Consider the following 12973-nt stretch of genomic DNA (forward strand, 5'->3'; position numbering starts at 1 on the left):
AAGGGCACTTCAGTTTTCCTGCAATATTTTTTTTCTCTTTTCCAGCATTTTTCTCCCTCCTCCTTCTCCCCCCCTCCGCCAAATATTTCACTAATGCTCAACGGTGGCATGGTTTAAGGGAGTCCTGCATGGAAAGCTCCTTCAGCTGCTTAGCCCAACAGCATAAATTTGATCTCGTAATTAGTATTCAGCTCAGCATCTTGGATAGAAACCAATGTTACAGCCAAGAGGTGGTTTAAATCACATAAATCATAGATCAATGACAGAACTCTAAGCACTGGATAGATTACAAAAGTAAGCTTTAGTTAAAAATAGATTAACCATTTCCCTGCAGGAATTCCTTCAAAAAAGCCCTGAATATAAAACAAATAAAATTAAATCAGATAATTTTTTTTCTAATGTATGCATATACTAGATGAATTGTTCTTTCCCTTGACAGTTACACACTGATTAAAGAAATGTGTTAACATGCTATTTCAATGGAAAATATTGTAAATTGTGGAGACTTTAATTTTTTTAATGAGCCTTTAATAGCCAAAAAGAACGTACCAGCAATGTTGCGTACAGCTAGGTCTATAGCAAATGTCACAGCAACTAACAGATATTTCTTTAGTTCCTGTTTTTATAAAAAGGGTAAAAATCCTTCCCAATCCAAGAAAAACATTTCTGAGAAGTGCTTTTAAAGTATTTTGTGTTTTAAATTTTAGCTAATGGAGTGCCCAGTTTTAAGAAGCATCACGAGCCATCTGCTATCCTGATTTAAGCACCCATGGGGGTACTCAGCATCATGAAGGATTGTGCCCAAGATCACCAAATTGTGAAAAGTTCAGTGGAAGAGGAAATACGGGGCTGAATCTCTTCCCCTTGACTAAGGAAGGAAGGAAGGAGACTTTGGCTCCTGCAATCAAATTCTCTGCCGGTGCAAACCAGCATTACACCAAATGGGGGTGTACCGATGGATGCAGACCATGTCAACCGGGAATCCGCCCTGCAAACTGAGAATGGCAGAATAAAAATTAAAAGTATGTGCTTGCTCCTGTATATTTTACTGTGTTTTCCTCCCATGAGGTCAGACATTATTCAAAAGAAAAATAAAATCAAAAAACCACCAAAACTTTTCAGCATCTGAAGGAAAATTTGCATATGTCTCTTCTCAGCTGCAGAATTGAAAGCGAGAAATGCCTTAGCTGCACCTCAGCCATTCCTCAGGCCGCAGAATCGCACAGTTCCAAACCATCGTGGCTGGAATAATGCACTCGAATTCCTCCCGTTGACTGGCAGGAGGAAGAAAGCCTTTTAAACACACACAGTCCGAGGCAGTTCAAGCAACATCAAACAGATGAAAAGCATCAGGCACCCAGTCCTGCCACCTCATACGCCCTTTTGAGACTCTCTAAATGCAGCTTAAAATTAGTAAGAAAATGATCAAACGAACCGAGAGAAACCCAAAATTTCCTGTCCCTGGACTAGCAAATTTTCATCAGATGGAGAACTGAAAATACTGGAATTCACCCCAACAAAAAGTGGCACAATTCTTGAATTGGAAAATAACTGTTATAGCCACGACATAATGAACCCAAACTTCCTGCACACCAATACCCGGTTGCATATTTAACTTCCCGTAGACCACAAAAAAGTTATTATAACTGTTGTTATCATATCTAGAATTTTAAAAATAAATAATACCACTTTTATAGGCTTTTACATTTGTTTTCAAATACTCCAGCTCCATCAGGAAAAACATTTTTAAACTTTTAGTGCTTTATGGAAATTACTACTTTCAATTTCCAAGGACTTGTTTCACCATAAGAAGAAATAAAAAAAGCAAGCTGCTCGATAGCTACTTGAGGAACAACATTCAGATTTCAAAACTGGCACCCGGTGTGATAGAAGACTGCAATATATGCAATCAAGAGATAGATTCAAACAATAATAACTAGCACAGGCTCCAGGGCATAGCAGAATGTGTCATTTACTTCAGACCCGATTCTTTAAACATCCTACGAGTAGTTCAGCGGAAAATAGATGGGACTGCTCGTGTAAGTATAGACTACTCATACAAGGAAGTTTTCAAAGGCTCTACATTGTCTAAGATGCTGAAACATGCATAACAAGTTTAGTAAAACTAAAAAAAAAAAAAAAAAAAAAAATCTCCTGTAATAAGCCAAATTGTCAGAGAGATGTCAGGGTTAATTTTTAAAGGCACATTTCCCTCCAGCAACAATTCTCTTTAATTATTTCAATGTGAAACACATTATCAGACATGTTCGTTCCCTGTTTTCGGCTCGTAGCGGCTGACACAAGATAGATACAAGATGTTCAGACTTCTGCGCTGATGCTCACACACATAGGTGCTGGGTACCTGGCGCTTGCCGGCTCGGGGAGGAGGAGCGGCACCTACAGCCTCCAGCTCCCTGTGCCAAACTTCTGGGGCCACCACCTCTTAGTCACGACACCTAAACGGGGTTGGGAAAAAGCTGCAGGATTTCAGCGGATGGCCCCTGACACCTCAACAGGCACCGAGCACAGCACCGAGCCCACAGTCACTCTGGTTTAAGGGTTATCAGGTACCATAACACACACAACAGCCTTCCAGCGTATTTGCACAGGAATTTCTCCAGATATAGACTTTTTTTTTAAATTTTTTTTTACTTTGAGGTTTAATAGTCAGGTGGAATAGATAGCACAAATGGGGCAAAGTCCAGTGAGAAGCTGCTGGTACACTGCAGTGCACGGAGCTGCTGCAGGACGTGGTCGCGTGGGATACTTCTTCAGGAGTTTATGAGAAACACTTTATGTTCCTCCCGAGAAGCAGGGGACACTGTTCAGAGACCCAAAATCAAATATCAGCTCAAAAATATGGCTGGCAGCGGCTTCAAACTTCAATATGGAGAAGAAACTTTGATCTAATGAATCAGTTCAGTGTCACAGAAAGCAGTACGTGTGACCAAGTATATCGGATGGGTTCTTTATTTTCTAACGTAATTTCAAACTGGAGAGACATGTGTTTAAAGTTCTTAAATATGCCAGAACTCACACCGATCTATTCAACCCTAATTCTGGTGCAAGGAAAGTCTAATCCTTTTCCTGAGAAGGAAGGCTGGAAGGGAAGCGGCTTTGGACCAACTGTACCAGATCGGCTGCAATCTAATGGTCTTTTTTATACCACCTACAGTAAAACTCACTATATAGCTAGTCGTAAGATTAAAAGCTTTTCAAGTTGCTATCTTGGGAAATTTCTTTCAAGGAAATTACTACAAAGCCTTGTTTTAGTGTGTTCCCCTACTGTGCGTCCTACTGTGTTTTTTTAATAAGGAAAGCCATCCATCCAGAGAGGTGTATCCTGTTCTCCATGCTTGAGTGTCTAACAGCAGGCACATACAGTAGACACTCTGATGTTTTGCCTCTTTAATTTTCACTCCATAATGTTGGTGCCTGGTTTTCCTGACTGCACCTTGAGAGCGGTTTAATTTTGGGCGTGCACAGAATTTTGAGAGGGGATTTTCAGCAACAAAATTCTGATGTTGCGAACAAGTTCAATAAATAAAGATATTCTGAATTACTTTTTTTACTGTAAAATACAATCCTGCTATGCAGTTATCACAGGATGGAAAGTGCGATAATATCACCAAGAGAAAAAAATACAAATACTTCCTGAGTAAAACAGAAAAGGGTATAGAGATGCTTCATTTAGTCTTTAAAAGATGCTTCATATAGATACAGAGATGTTTCATATAGATACAGAGATGCTTCATACATATATAGAGGTGCTTCATTTTAGTCTTTAAAAAGACACCCGTATGCTAAATATGAAAGCATGGCAGATACATCACCATGCTTTCAAGCAAATGGCACACACAGTCATAGTTTCTACACTCAAACTCCCAACCAAATGAAAATAGCTCATGGCTCTGAATTTATTAGCCCAAGGATTTTACCACTGATTTTGATGAAATTTTTTAAATCAAGTCAAGCAGCTCCCCGATAAAAGGTTACCGTACCACTCAAATATCGGACTTGAAACATTTTTTTTATAATAATGGGCCAGGTACCGGGTTATAAATGAGCACTGCTCCATTGACTTCAGACAGGGTATGAAAATTGATTCAATGGAGCACCATCAGTTCTCACCAGCTGAGTATCTGTCCCTCTAATCACAACTAAAAAGATTTTCTTAGTCAATTAAAGGCTTGAAGCCTTTACTCACTCACACAAAATCCCCGTTGAAGTCGGTGCTAACAATGCATTCATTTAAATCTTAACAAACTGCAGTGCACGCACTGCCTGGTGGCACAGTTAGTGTTATATATTGAAATACGCGCTCCCGCCATCCTAAGGCATTGACGGAGCGATACGTACCGTTCCATACTGTCTCACGTGGCCCAGAATAATACCTGACTACCCTCTGATTCTGACACGTTTCTTTAGTAGCTGACAAAAAAATTAGCACATTCATTATTTTTGCTAACAGGAGTATGAGCTATACGAAGAAAACATGTACCTATGCTGACAGAATGGGAGTACTTTAATTTCCAAATTACATACATAAATAAATCAAGCCATATAACCTGATAAATGAAAGATTATGAAAATAGTAATATCCTGCAAAATCTTGAAAGGCATCATAATTCCTCAAACAATTATCTTCTGTCATATTTGTGAGTAGCCCATGTAGTTCAAGAACAGAAAATACAAATGTGCTCCTTTAAAATTCATGAAACCACTCATTCTGTCATAAAAGCAGGCATCTTTCATGGCTACTTATTTCACACAGTCTCATAACTAATACTGACAGATACTTGGAATGCAAAAAAAAAAAAAAAAAAAAAGGAGCACTGGACAAAGAACACGAGCTGCTCAATTCTTACATTTTAATGCTTAAAACAGAAAATAAAATCATATGTTATATACCCTTATAGAATTTCTGGTATAATTAAATTAAAATTTGTAGATAAAAATGAGATTGTACAAAGACTGGTGGTATACTGCTACCAGGATTGGGCTGTGCTGCATCCATGACAACAGGATGGAAGGTTGCTTTTAATACTATTATCTTACATACCCACAGCTGAATGCTAATGCAGCTATACTGAGGAAATCAAGTTTCAGATCTGTATCCACTGAACTTACATCCACTAGGCAGGGAGTTTAAAAGCCAGGCTAGCATACAAAGACTAATATTATAGCTCTGTCAACTCCCCAAAGGTCAGGTATTTCAAAAGGTATACACAAATATTAATTGTCAGGTAGTTCTGTACTGAAGACCAGAACTGAGGCAAAAATCAGGTTTCGAGACCATAATTTTCTTCCAATTCTATTTTATAAAATGGAGGTGCAGAAGAAAACAAAGATTAAGTCAGATCAGTTTATGTTCTGAACACTGACACGTGATGATGATGCTCCTTATGAACATTGCCTCAGAAAGGATTTTACCTGTTTTCCTCAACGAAGGGAACAGACAACGTGTGGGAAAGCAGCTGGGCAGCCTTATTTTCCAGCAGATACCAACAGTTCAGTCAACCCGTCCTTATCCCGGCTGGGGGATGCAGCTCCCTATCCCAGCCTGCCCTTTGCCTGCACAAGGAACCTCTGCTCCATCCAGAGGAACGCCAAGCTCTCCCACGGGTACCTCTGTATCTGCCCTGTCCCTTCTACAGACATCGTCTCCAACTTCTCAATTTATCTTGTTCTGAATTTAAAAATACATTTTGCTATAAAATCATCAAAAATAAACACCAAAAAAAACCCCAAGTTACTATTTTTTGGGGCGATTAGCTTGGTATTTCCCAAATAAAAGAATTCTGAGCTGTCTTGTAAAATCAATGCATCTCTTCCTCGTTGGTGCCAACAACATCAAACCGGTTCACTAAGTCCCCAGGTGAAGGAGCCCTCTAAAGCCTTGTTCTCCCAGAAGTGATATCGTGTGCCTGGCAGCACTGACCCATCTTCCCAAAGGTGAAAACAGCCTCACAAACACTTTAGACTCTCCTTATGCACAGGTATTTTTCAGACATCTTACACTATCTATTTTTTCTTCTCCAACCCACTACACTTCTAGATGGAGAACTATTGGAGCTGCTGACCACTTTCCTACAATAGGCTGCAACCCATTGGTACCCAAATCCAACTCATTTATAAAACATTGGTTCATATGCTGTCATACCCTGAACAATTCATTTTTATCAGCAGTATAAGGTCGCTGCTGGAAACTCTTACTTTGTCGTGCTCTGTCTCCTGTCGCAGTCAAGTGTGTGGACATTCTGACAGGTAAAAATGCCCATTTTTTTTTTGTAGAATGCATTCTTAGAGTTACTATACGTTAAATAAATACAATAAAATAAGGATAATAAAATAAATAATATATAAATAAATATAACAACACATATACAATAAAATAACCTGAGCCAACTGAACTAAAATAATCAGAAGAGGCACTTCAGGTGACGGCTTCTCAAGTCCATAAGGTGTGCTTGCAGGAGACCAAGCCAGCTATCATGGAAGTGAGGGCTAACTAACAAACAAAGGTGGTTTGTTGGGTTTTTTTTTCCCCCCTGTGCAGAGTACCCTTTCTCTTCAAAACCACGGCTTCAGTGGGGCAGCAAAAAGATGCTTCATTTAAGGAAAAGTAAAAGGCGGCAACAACGGTCACAACGATGAAAGCGTTGGCCTCTAAGTGGCAGAATGACAAAAAGTTGTAGCTTTTTATGATATTGTAATTGAAAAAAGTATTAAGTTGTTAGTGGAAGTGTATTTAAGAAAAGCCCCACACGTGGATATAATAGAAAATTAATCCTCAGAGCCCAGCAAGTCCCTGAGGATGTAGAATCCATCATGAAGTTACCTCCTGTCCCAGATTTTCTTGTTGCTTGCCTCTGCTGACAACAGTTGTCTTTTCATTAGAGTATTTGATATCAATTTACTCAGACACCAGGGGCAAAAAAAAGGATTTCACTTCCTTCATCTGAAAGACACTGATCCACAGAATTAGTACTTTGAACAGATGCCAGGATAAAATAGTGACACATTTTCTAAACTAATAACCACAGGTGGCCACGGCAAATTGTCCAAAGCCTCTCAGGGCTGCCCAGGCAGCCACGACTCTCCTGAATTCCTCAGGACTCTGGTACAGACAACACCCCTGATTGCAAAGGTAGCTCCTTCCAACCAGCTCTTGCTGCGGTTCCTGTTTCTAAACTAACCCCATAAAGAAATGTCACCATTTTTAATGCACATCCTTCTGCAGCAGAGAATGCGAGGGAGTAACGGCTCTAAGTGCATTTTCAGATTAAAATCTCTCAGAAGAGGTTAGCCTCCATTTTGGCATGTATTAAGCATTAAATTAACTTCATGTGATACAACAAATAACCTCGGGAAGGGCATCTACCTCACCTAATTTGACAAAAGAGTTGCCTACCTTCTGCTTCTGACTGTTTCTAGTGTTGCAAGAACCAACGGTGCAAAACGCCTGGAGAAGCCTCCATCTGCCCAGCAATGACCCCCGTTATCACACAGCTTATTCCCAGCTGGCTTGGCATCTGGTGAAACCTGTGGTTCACTCCAAAGACAGTGTAAAACTTTGCCCACTTAGAAATGTTTTCATGGACTTTGGCTCATTTCTTTTCAAATCTTTTTTTTTTTTTTTTTTTTTTTTTTTTTGCAGACGTTGATTACGGCAAGGATTTCTCACAGAAACACTTACAAAAAATGAACTGTCCTAATGTGTCTGGTTCTGCACCCAAAAGGGATCTGATTTAGGTGCTCAGGTTAGAGACCAGCATCCTGGTAGGAGCTCTGGCAGGCGAAGAGCCTCGGCTCAGATGTTGCAGAGCTGCGCTCCTCACCGTGCTTTCTGCATACCCAGACTTTGGCTTGAGCAAGAAGCTGACTCTGCAACCGAAGAAATACTTCTGGACTTGCAGCGAGCAGAGCTTGTGCTTCGCTACAGCCAGAAGCAACATAAATTAGATGTCTAAAATTAGACAGCATGATTTTTCTCCTAAACATCTCCGCATCTTGGTGGAAGAGTGGAAAATGAAGGTGAAAACCTGAGAGGACCAGAAACACACCCCGCTGGTTATCAGCGGGACACCTACACCACGGGCACGCAAGCCTCTGGACTCAGTATCTCACTGACCTACGATGATCCCTCACATGCAGCAAAGGTCTATCAGGCCTTGGACTCGACGAGGCTTCTAATAAGGTACAAAAAAAAAGTTATTTTTATCAGAAGATGTGGGGATCAAACTGAGGCAAGCAATTTATTCCAACAGAAACCGACACATCACCTGAGAATACTTGCATAGATGGTTTCTCTCCAAAAACAGAGCGTGAAAGGAAACACCAAAACATCGGCTATTGCTGTTCCTCCATCATTTTTTTTATCGTGTTACTTTGATGCTCAGATGAGCTTCCTCGCCCTGAAACCCCCCTCTCAGGGCAGGTGCGCCATTAATCCGGTACAAGATGCGAAAACCAGCCTGCAAAACCACGAGACACCGAGCAGAGCTTCCCCTCTGATCTTCAGCTACTTCATCGCCTTCACTGCAGCTTCAGCAAAGATTGAATGCAAAACCCCACTTTACGCCCACAGGGGAAACCATAAACACTCATATTTTATCCCATAGTGATTTTACAACATGGACAACACCCAAAAACATTAATCCAGCTTCATTCAGATGAAAAGCTCTTGTCCTCACAAGCAGCCCTGATCTGGGATGGGATCCATGGGCAGGAGCAATGATCCCAGTAGTCCTCCCACCCCACGGGCACAGGGTGCTCCCTGGGATGCTCGAACCAGAGGTATGGGGCTGAATCCATTCCCAGCCCCCATCGTTTTGACCGCCAGCCCAGGCGGGAAAAATGCGCAGCAATTAAATGTGTTCGGACACAGCATTTGGGAGATGTCATTTCAGCCTCAGTTTCTTCCACTGAACATTAAACTTGCTACTTTTTCCAGTCAATTCTGCTTTTTTGGTGGTAAAAAAAAAAAAAAAAAAAAAAGAAAGAAAGACTAAAGATATTCAGACACACTTTTAAAAAAAACCTTTAAAGAAAGTTACTAATTATGTTTTGGAAGCAGGTCTGAATGGTTGGAATAAAAATGCACAAACCAACTTCATACTTTCTGTATTTGAATAATTTGGGTACACAGGCATATAATGGTCTGAATATTTTTATTGGATGCTTTAAAAATAGATACATGATTTGGCTATGATTCTTTAGCATTTACTTCAGAAAAATTCTGAGGTCATATTGTTGTTTATTTAAAAACAAGTCATATTCTCTCAGTCCAATCGCTTTCCAGTTGTCAGCAGATAATGCTGTCTTCAGCTCAGGTATTCAGTTTTCATTTAAAATGATCTCGCTCACATTTTACTCTTCTTTTCCTTAAACAGATATTGCTGTTTTGTCAAAGACAGACCAAAAATTATTTGTATTTCTGTTCCTAATACAGAAGGTTTACAAGACAGGGAAGTTATGGGTGAGATAGCTGCTCGAGCTGCTGCTGAGCACCTTTGAAAAATGCCCTCCATAAACATAACATTGACATTGTTACAGCATCATAAAATCACGGAGTCAAATCCTGTAAACGTGAAAATACTCAAGTTACTCATCCATCTGCGTCTGCAAAGTCAGGCACTTGTTGCTGCGCAGTACTACACTCCAGTCGCCAGCGCTCAGCCTTCCCAGCCGCCTTTGGCTTCCCTTCCCCGAGGAGCCTTGGGGTTTGAGAGGTAAACTCAACTCAACCTCCACCCAATGACTTCAGACGCGTTTTTCCCATTTTTGACCAATTCTCTATTTTTCTGATAATTGCCTGGCAGGCTTTTTCTCGGCGGCGTTTGCAGGGTGGAGCAGGGCTTTCCCTCTTCCTCTGCCTTGCTGGCAACCAGCCCATCTGGCATCCACGTGACAGCGTTTGCTACGTGGGATCTGGCAGAAAAGTGCCACATTACCAGTAGCAATCACGGCCATAAACAGTGCAACGACGCACAAAGAAATGACTTCCAGATTATTTTTTTTTCCCTGACATGTGGAGAAAGTATATGTATAAAACATCACTTTTTTTTTTTTTTTTTTTTTTAAATGCAACTCGCAGTGGTGATAATATAGCACGGGTCTGCAGTAATATGTTTTCTTTAAGCCACCCACCCGTTCCTTTCCAAAGGCTTAACTCTGCAAGGTCTCGCCTAAGCTCGGCTCCCAGCTGCATCGCTGAAGGTACTCAATGCATAACGCTTCGTGGCGTATGATCTAAAGAGCAAGGAAAATACATTTGCTATAGCCAAGTTACCCCAGCTGAGAGCTGTTTGGGTTTAATATATACCCTTTAGGATTCTCTGCATCACGGGGGGGCAGGGAGCTACATAAACAGACTTGGGGAAAAAAAAATAAAAAAATGCATTGCTCACATTTTTTAAAAGTTGCCTCAGGCAGTTATAAGTTACATAAAGTTGCTCCTGTTCCTGTCGTAGTTATACCAAAGTTATCTAAGGTGACTAGCATAAAGAGTGACAACTCCAAACTTGGAAAATAAAGGTTCCTAAATGGGGCCTTTTCACATACACAAAATCAGAATATAACCGACAGCCCCCAAACTAAGACATGACTTCAAAATTTCATTGTAATCATGATGATTATTCTAAGATTATTTTTTTAAAAAAAAGATGCACAAAACATCTATATTAAAACCAGAGTAATTACTTGTAGATTAGCAGAGTCTGAAAGAAACTATTCTTGTTTCCAGTAGCTGCGTTCACGGACTTCAGTTAGCTTGGCACTTGTGTAATAATGTGCATATTTAGCTTTTCTGAGTATTTCTTCCCTACACCCATGACTTCTAGAAATCCTTCAAAATCTCTCACATTAGAAGGATAAGATAAAATGAGTGATATTCTGGGGAAAATTACTCCCTTTTCTTAACATTCTTCTTCCCCCCCACACACACATTCTTGATTTCCCACACACATTTTTAAGGCACTGCAATGCAAGTTTTCAGGAGCTAAATCTATGAGAAATATAAAATAAAGGATATTTTAAAATAATCGAGACAAAAATAAAAATCATCCCTAACTAAATACAGCGGTAAAAACTTGCACATCTTTTGTGTCTTTTATGAGAGAGAGAGGAATGATTAAAAATGTACCAAGAGCCATGAATGCCATTTTACTGTCATTTCCTTTGATTAACCTTCACCTGACCTCAATCCCTAAGGCAATTTCAGTTTCTTTTTGTTCTTCCATTTAAATTCTTCAGTACACCAGGTGAGTACATCTCCGTCACTACAGAACATTCACGGAGAGCAGATTGGTTCTGGGGAGGATTTCACAGAAAACGTTTGCTCTGGAAAAATCATTTGCAAAAAACTTAACACGGATAATAACAGGTCACATTTACTCCAAAACTGGGATTTTTACAATCCCTGTGGAATTATATCATGACTTTTTTCTAGGTATTAGTTAAAACATAATTGAGCAAACCACACCAGTTTACACCAGACCAGGACCTCGGTGCTACTGGTCGGTACAGACTCACCAACCCCGTCACCATCTCCTCCCCGCATCCGTAAGGATGTCTGCTTCCACACACTGGAATAAGAAAAAAGCCAGTATGAATAAAAGCTTAAAAAATAGATTATAAACTCTTTGCAGAAGGAATGGATCCAGCGTTCAACATTTGCACAGAAATTTTACAGTGCAATTGTTTCTTGCTTGAAAACTCACTGTTTTTCAATGAGTCTCACGATCTTGGGGGTTGAGTAGAAATCATGAAATGTTGCATACTTAGACTCTTCTTCAAACTTTCAACTGTATAATAAAAAAGGAAAAAGTGGAAAAGGGCAAAAAATATCTGCAAACAACATATAAGATCTGTAAAGCATGCCTGGTGATGAAATGTTAAGGAAGTCTGACCTATTTACTTCACCAGAGACTGAGTTAAGGGATGAATAAATCCTCATCCATAAGAATTGATATGATGCTGAGGCTTCTCATTGATAGCACATTTTTAATCTATCAGGAAAAGATATGAGATTCAACAGTCAAATTAAGCCTAGAATCAATTTTTAGCTCTTAGGAACCACCATGAGCCACTGTACGAGCTTACATTGGGATGAAGAGATATTTCATCACACATGGCCTTTATTATCATTCCAAAAAATATGCTATTACATAAGCAGAAGCTATGGATGCTCCTCATTGCTGTCAGCCAAATGTGTGATTTGACTGGATTCATAATATCTCAGCTCCATATTATTCACGTTAGATTAATTTTCAGGATTTAAAATAGATAAAGAAATAAACAAATTGTCCCAAGCTGTGACACAAAGCTTCAACATTTCTGCTAAACTGCCATCCAAAAAAAGTTCAGTTTGGACCGACTGAAATTTATAGGCATGAATCATTTTGAAATGTTTTCTTTCTTCTGGCCTTTTTAATTTTCATTTTCTTGCTATCTGTACATGAAAAATTTGAGATTAAACACAAACCTGTTGGGTTTCTAAATGCTAAAATCGACTACCGTGGCAATTTCCAAACTCTGCCGTTGTAAAGGAGGTGATTCATTAACTCTGATCCTCTCCTGTTAGCAATTTTATTCTCCACAAACCGGCACTTCCTGACAACATGAAGAAGTCGCAACAGAAAAGTCCTGTTGATCTCAGTCGTGGTTCTTTTTTTGATCTTAAATATTTAATAATATTCATAAAACAACTAACATACACTCTTAAAATTCAGCTACCTTCAATCGTGTCTATGCAAGCTCTGCTTCCTTCTCATTTCTAAAGGATACATCCAGCGAGCGATACCAGCTCTGCACGTTAGACTGGGTTGTCTAATCTGTGACAGATTCTGCACAGTTTTCCATCACAACGTCTCCACCGAGTTCTCTAGCAAAACGGCCAGCTCTCGAATGACAGATGTACTCACCTGATAGAGTGCAATACTTAAATGGAGGAACAAAAGGATCTGAAACT

At 39.8% G+C, this 12973-nt stretch overlaps 1 long non-coding RNA gene across 15 annotated transcripts in view; it reads right to left on the reverse strand.

Moving 5' to 3' along the window:
* Window positions 1-12973, reverse strand: part of LOC142603322 (uncharacterized) — an 89428-nt gene that overhangs the window by 46162 nt on the left and 30293 nt on the right. For 11 of the 15 annotated variants that reach the window (XR_012837230.1, XR_012837222.1, XR_012837224.1 and 8 more), the window contains exons 2-3: window positions 6842-6971; window positions 5434-5689 (exon numbers count right to left, since the gene is read on the reverse strand). The exons of 3 other annotated variants lie outside the window; for them this stretch is intronic. This is a non-coding gene — a long non-coding RNA (uncharacterized LOC142603322). The remainder of the gene's footprint in view (window positions 1-5433; window positions 5690-6841; window positions 6972-12973) is intronic. One more of the 15 variants, XR_012837223.1, reaches the window with a different exon arrangement.

The sequence above is a fragment of the Balearica regulorum genome, chromosome 11, assembly GCF_011004875.1.
Source record: "Balearica regulorum gibbericeps isolate bBalReg1 chromosome 11, bBalReg1.pri, whole genome shotgun sequence".
In the NCBI taxonomy this organism is placed as follows: Eukaryota; Metazoa; Chordata; class Aves; order Gruiformes; family Gruidae; genus Balearica; species Balearica regulorum.